The sequence below is a fragment of the Dipodomys ordii genome, unplaced genomic scaffold (genome assembly GCF_000151885.1).
Source record: "Dipodomys ordii isolate 6190 unplaced genomic scaffold, Dord_2.0 Scaffold13, whole genome shotgun sequence".
In the NCBI taxonomy this organism is placed as follows: Eukaryota; Metazoa; Chordata; class Mammalia; order Rodentia; family Heteromyidae; genus Dipodomys; species Dipodomys ordii.
Window position 1 is genome coordinate 15,173,790 of NW_012267229.1, and position 6,594 is coordinate 15,180,383.

The window sequence follows — 6,594 nt, forward strand, 5'->3', positions numbered from 1 at the left end:
CACACACACACACACACACGCGCGCGCCAAGTCCTGGCTCTGTGACGCAGATCACCAGTCCCTCCTCTGGACCTTGGTACCTGCCCGGCCCCTGTTTGCTTTTTCAGAAGCCAGGGTTCCTGCCGCGAGGAGGCGGGGGGCGGAGAGGACACTAGCTTGTCCATTGGCCTCGAGGCGCCCCCTCCCCCCCGCCCCCACCGGGCCAGGTCTCCCCGGGCTCCAAGTCAGGACCCGAGGTGAAGGCCTGCAGTCTAGGCTCTGGCAACGCTGGCTGGGGGAGATCGGGCTGGACTCAGCGATTTGGGGAGGACCCTTAAACACGTGGAAAGCCTCCCTCAAGGTGATTTCATTCCCTGCCCCCCCCCACCCCGCCTCCTCGCCCCCAGGACCCCTGCCTTGGGCAAACGCGATCTGGATTTGCCCCGGGAGGGCGGCACCTGGGCCCCTGGCCCGGGATCGCCCAACCCCAGCTCATCCCAGGCGGCTCAACCAGAGGTAGAGTCGCGGCTGGGGTGGGGGAGGGGGGCTGGGGGAATCCGGGGAGCCGCAGCCTTTCCACCTGTGAGCGCGCGTGTCACTCGACACGTGTGTACGGGGTCCGGCTCTGTCTGTCCCTCTAGTTCCAAAAAGGTGAGAAAGGTCAGGCGCCGGGCCCCCAGTGTCCCGGCTGGGTACCTGATGCACAGTCTTGGGGAACCGAGGGCTGCGGGTGCCCGTGGGTCCTGCCCATGGCCCCAGCTGTGGAACTCCGGGGTACGAGTCTCTGAAGGCCCGGGTGGGACCCTATGCGCCCCCCGCCCCGCCCGGTCCCTACGCTCTCCAGCCCGCTGGGCTTCCACCATCCCGTGACTCTTTTAACATTTGCTGAGAGCCTGGTCCGGGGACGGGATCGATCACGTGGGGGGGGCTGCGCCCCCCTTCACCCCACTGAGCAATGCAAATGAGCGCGGATGCTCTGAGGGCGTGTGAGGGGGGAGAGGGGGAGGCAGGGGCCCTGCCCGGATCTGCCCAGAATGGGGGTGAGGGTGCCTAGAGCAGGCTTTAAGAAGTGGGGATCGCAGCCCCTGGCTGGGGAGCTACAAACGTCCGCGCTCCACCCCGCCGCCCCTCCGCCCCTCTGCCCCAACGCCCCACTGCACGCTTGGACCTGGGAGGTCAGCCTTTTGCCGGGCTCCAGTCGCCTTTACCCGACTCTGCCAGGAGAGGACGCCCTGCCCCACGGCTTTGGCTCCAGCCTGCGGCAGTCAAACCCCTCCCTGCGGTGGGGCCGGGTTTGGACGACTGCCATCCATAATCCTCCCAGCTGCCCTGGGAGAAACGCAGCGAACGACTGGCCGGCCTTGCTAGTGAGAGGCCTTTTGTTTTCTAGGCCAGGGGAAACATCTGCTCTGAGCGACCGTAGAGACTAGATATAATACTTGCTGACATTATGACTTCTTACTCTCTCCACAGTTCTAAACTCTGGAGAGAGAGAGAGAGAGAGAGTGTGTGTGTGTGTGTGTGTGTGTTAAGGAGACTTGAAGTCAAGGCCAGGCCACTGTCCCTTAGCTTTGGCTGCTCAATGCCAGCACTCTTCCCCTTTCTTTTTATTTTTTTGGTGGTTAATTGGAGATGAGTCTCAAGGGCTTTCTTGTCCTGGGTTCAAATCATAATCCTCAGACCTCAGCCTCTTGGATAATTAGGATTACAGGTGCCTGGCATTCTAAACTCTTTAGCCTCCCTAAAAGGAAGATGCTCCAGTGGTGATTTTCCCACAGTCAAGAAGTTCCACACTGGTAAGTGCTCTCACCCTGCTCCCCAGCCCCACGCCACGCCACACCACACCACACACATGTATTTGAGAGTACCAGAAGCTCAGACACAAAAGGCAGGAGACAAAGCTTAGGGAGCCCCACAGTGAATATGTACACTCACTTATGCAAACCCTCACACTTACTCACAAACTCACTGCCACACAAAAACACACATACTCAGACTCCTGCATATGCACTCACACACTGTAAAAACACTCTTAAACAACTCAGGTGTGGTCACACACACCTATGCTCCCAGCACTTGGGAAACGGAGGCAGTATATCTGGATTTGAGGCCAACCTAAGCTACCAAACAAGATCTTGTCTCAAACAAATTACACAAAAGTTGGATGCCTATGGCTTACGCCTATAATCCTATCTCTTCAGATGGCTGAGATCTGAAGTTCAAGGTTTTGAAGCCAGCCTGAGGGAAGAAAAATCTGTGAGACTCTAATCTCCAATTAACTGCTAAAAAGCTGGAAGTGCAGGTGTGTATGGCTGGCCAGCTTTGAGCAGAAAAAAAGCAAGTGACAGTATAAGGCACTGAGTTCAAGCCCTAGTACCAGTACATAAGCTGACCCTTCCCCAAATAAAAATGTATATAGATATGAATATTCACACTGACACACATTAATACATTCAGTCACACACATGCTTATACACACTGTCAGGCTAGATGAGGATCTGCTCTTCACCTTCAATCTGCTTTATCTGCCACAGTCCTAAGGCTGAGGTTAAGCCAGTGAGCTGCCTGACATCCCTCCCTTCTTCCCTTCCATTCATCCCACAAACATGTTTTAACACCCACTCCTGTGAGCAACCAAGGAACTCAAATAACTCAGACCAGACCCTGCCCTCAAGGAACTTCCTAGCAAGTCTAGAAAGGAAAGACTCACCAACCATCACTGAAGGACTTGCCTCACCCCTCTTGACCCATCATTTTATGTATCTAAAGATGGAATATGAAGAATTGACCCCCCCCCACCCTATTGTCCCAGGTCCATTCAGATGATAGGCAAAATCCCAAGTATGTGCAAACTTGTTTGAAGTGCAGCAGGGCAATCCGCCTAAGCCCAGCTATAAACATCCCATGGTGGACCCAATTGAGCCCTTCCCCCTCCCTTGACCTAGTGGCTTTTTCATTAACCTCTCCTTCCTTGCTCAGACCTCCTATAAAAACCCAGCTTCCAATTCTCTGGCACAACTTCCACAGGGAAGGCCTGTGCCCCTCACCGTTCCTCAATAAACAGTCCTCACCTGTTGATGATCGCGTCTGGCCTATTCCTTTTCCATTCTCCTCCATTTTCCCAACAATCACCACACAGGTTACTGCTGCCAGGGCAGGTCTGAGCAAAGTATTCAGAGTGGGGGAGGGAATTATTCACCAGGCTTAGGGCATAGAGGCCTCCCAAGGGAAGAGCTGCCCACTCAGTTCATTTGAATGATCCAGGTAGAAAGGGACGTTTGAACTGATTAGATGTAGGATCAGGCTCTGCAGACGGCCCTGCTGACCTTAAATGGAAGCTCAGAGTGCCAGGGCCCTGCTTCATCCACTATGGGTATTTCTGCTTCACACACACACACACACACACACAACTTCACCCAGCACTGAAGCAGATGCTGACGTGAGCACCATCCTCCCTACACCCTCCAAAACTCATGTGAGTGCCCTGTTGCCTCTTTTATCTGTGTCTCCAGGGAATGAACAGGCTGCTCTGCCAAAGGAGAACTTCTAAGGAAGCGAGGCTTGCTCATAAGGACCACACAGCTGGATTGTGGTTTGGGCCAGACAGCTTTGCAGAAGGTTATTATTTTTGTCTCCAGATTCCTCACTGAGGACTGAAAATTTTTGATGGCCATGCAGGCTGGATACCAGTGCTCATGCCTGTAATTGTAGCTACTCAGAAGGCTGAGATCTGAGGATCATGATTCAAAGCCTGGGATGAAAAGTCTGTGAGACTGTGTGTGTGTGTGTGTGTGTGTGTGCCAGTCCTGGGCTTGAACTTAGAGCCTGGGTTCTGTCCCTGAGCTTTTTTGCTCAAGGATAGTGCTCTACCACCTGAGCCACAGCTCCACTTCTGAATTCTTTTTTGGTGTTTAATTGGAGATAAGAGCTTCATAGACCTTCCTGTCTGGGCTGGCTTCTGAGATTTTTAGATCTCAGCCTCCTGAGTAGCTAGGATTCAGGTGTGAGCCACTGGAACCCAGCTTCAGTGAAGCTTGTATCCCCAATTAACTACCCCAAAAAAGCCAAAAATAAAGATGTGGCTCAAGTGAAAGAGCACTAGAGGAAAAAAAAAAAAAAGCTCAGGGACAGCACCCAGACCCTGAGTTCAAGCCCTCAGTAGTGGCATAAAAAAGTAGGCCATGTATCCTTCTAGGTCAGCAACCAAACCTTAGGCATCTCTGCATTGCTACAACCACCTTAGGGCCTGGCTCAGGACAGCTCCCTGGTCAACCTTTGCAGAAAGGAATGGATGACACATGGGTCTGAACGTAAGTCGTTACAAGGAAGTCATTAGGGTGTTTGCTCCATAGCTTTTTCTGATGGTTTGACATCGTTGTTGGAGAGTGGTGTTTACACAGAAACTCTTATTTCTAGCTTCTTTTGAAAAAATGATCAGAAGATCTGAAAACTGAGCCTACATTGTCATACAGTAATGGATGGGCAAGCTGTGAGTTGGCCTCTTTCCATGAGGTATCCCCACCCATGGTCCACTCCAGCCGTTAAACCAACCTGAGCCCTGACAAACATCTTCTCAATAGTCAAGGATCTTTGTAATGAACATTGGTCATTCTCATTTGCATCTCTCTGAGATGTTTCCCTCCATGCTAGATGTCCCTATGCTGCCAGGGCTTCCTGAATACTTGTGTAGGTTATGATTTACCTGTCTTCCCCTCATCAGCTATCATTTCCTGTTGATGTCTCTGAGGCCACTCTCATTTCCTACTTCCTCCCTAGAAGTTAAACCTGCCCAGACAAAGGCAAAGGTGGCTAGACTGGGTAGAGACACATGAAGAACCATTTTCACAGACAATTTCTAGGAACCAAGATGGTTCCTAGACTCTGTGCTAGAAACATGTGTAGAAATGATGTTGTGAGATAAATGGTATTCCATCCAGAAGATATGTCTTCCTGGTAGCTGTATGACCCTTATTTGGAAAAAAGGTCTTTATGGATGTAATTGAGTTAAGGAATTTGAGGTAAAATCATTCTGGATGCCGGGTGCTGGTGGCTCACACCCGTAATCCTAGCTACTCAGGATGCTGAGATCTGAGAATTGCAGTTCAAAGCCAGCCCAGGCAGGAAAGTCCTTGAGACTCTTATCTCCAATTAACCACTCAAAAATTAGAAGTGGAGCTGTGGGCTCAGAATGCCCAGGCCCTAAGTTCAAGCCCCATAACCTCCCAAAAATAAAAAGATCATTCTGGATTAGAGAGGATCCTAAATCCAAGGTTGAATGATTTTTTTTTGCCAGTCCTGGGCCTTGAACTCAGGGCCTGGTCACTGTAGCTGAGCTTCTTTTGCTCAAGGCTAGCACTCTACCACTTGAGCCACGGCTCTACTTCTGGCTTTTTCTGTTTATATGGAACTGAGGAATGGAACCCAGGGCTTCTTGCATGCCAGCTGAGCACTCTACCACTCTACCAACGTTCCCAGCCCCTGTTGAATGATCTTGTAAGAGAATGGAAGGGACAAATACAGAAATGACGACCCAATGAAGACAGAGACAGACTGAAATGAGCATCTACCATTAATGAATGCTAAAGATTGCCAGCATTAGGATCACCAGAGCTATCCAGGTATTGGTGGCTCACACCTGTATTCCTAGCTACTCAGGAAGATGAGAACTGAAGCTTGTGGTTTGAAGTAAACTGAGGCAGAAAAGTCCATGAGACTCTTATCTCCAATTGACTAGCAAAAAATCCAAAAGTAGAAACGTGGCTCAATTGGTAGAATGCCAGCCTCAAATGGAAAAGCCAAATATGGGTGCATGGCCCCTAACACAAACACACACACACACACACACACACACACACACACACACATGCGGGTCATAAGAACTAGGAGAGGTGCGAGACAGATTTTCCTTCAGAGGGTCTAGAAGGAACATGATTTTGGACTTTGAGCCTCAGGAACTGTGGAGAATTGATTGCTGTTGTTTTAAGTGGTACTTGGCAGCTGTTGGAGCCTAATACCAATGGAAAGGGGAAAAGAAGATGGAGGAGGGTCTAGCATGGAGAGTGACTCAGTTTTTCTTGTCCCCCTGAGAAAGAAAGCTGAGGTGCCAGGGGCAGTAGTGAGAATAGCTCAATTATCACAATCACTACCCTAGGGACATTAGTGCTGAGAGAATGAGTTGCTCTGGTTAGCTATGGCTGGTTGTCAGTTGCCTGGGTGGTTGGGTCTCCCAGATGCAAAGGCCAGGACCTTCAAGAGTAGAGAGAAGAAGGAGGGCGTGGGATGTGTCTTCTCAACAAAATGGTAAGAGAAGGTTGGATCCAACCTTCATCTTAGCCTGTTTTCCGTATTGAATTCTGTTAGGTATCAGGATGGTGCTAATAAATGATATTTCATTTCCTCTTCTATAATAGAGATGAAGTTGTACAAGATGACTCCAAAAGTCTTTTTTTTTTAGGACATTGTGTGGTTTTAGTTGCCAACCTGGATCTTGAAAAACCAACTTTTTTTGGGGGGGGAGGGTCTGGTCATGGGACCTGAACTCTGGGCCTGGGTGCTGTCCCTCAGCTCTTCAGCTCAAGGCTAGCACTCTACCACTTGAGCCACAGCACCACTTCC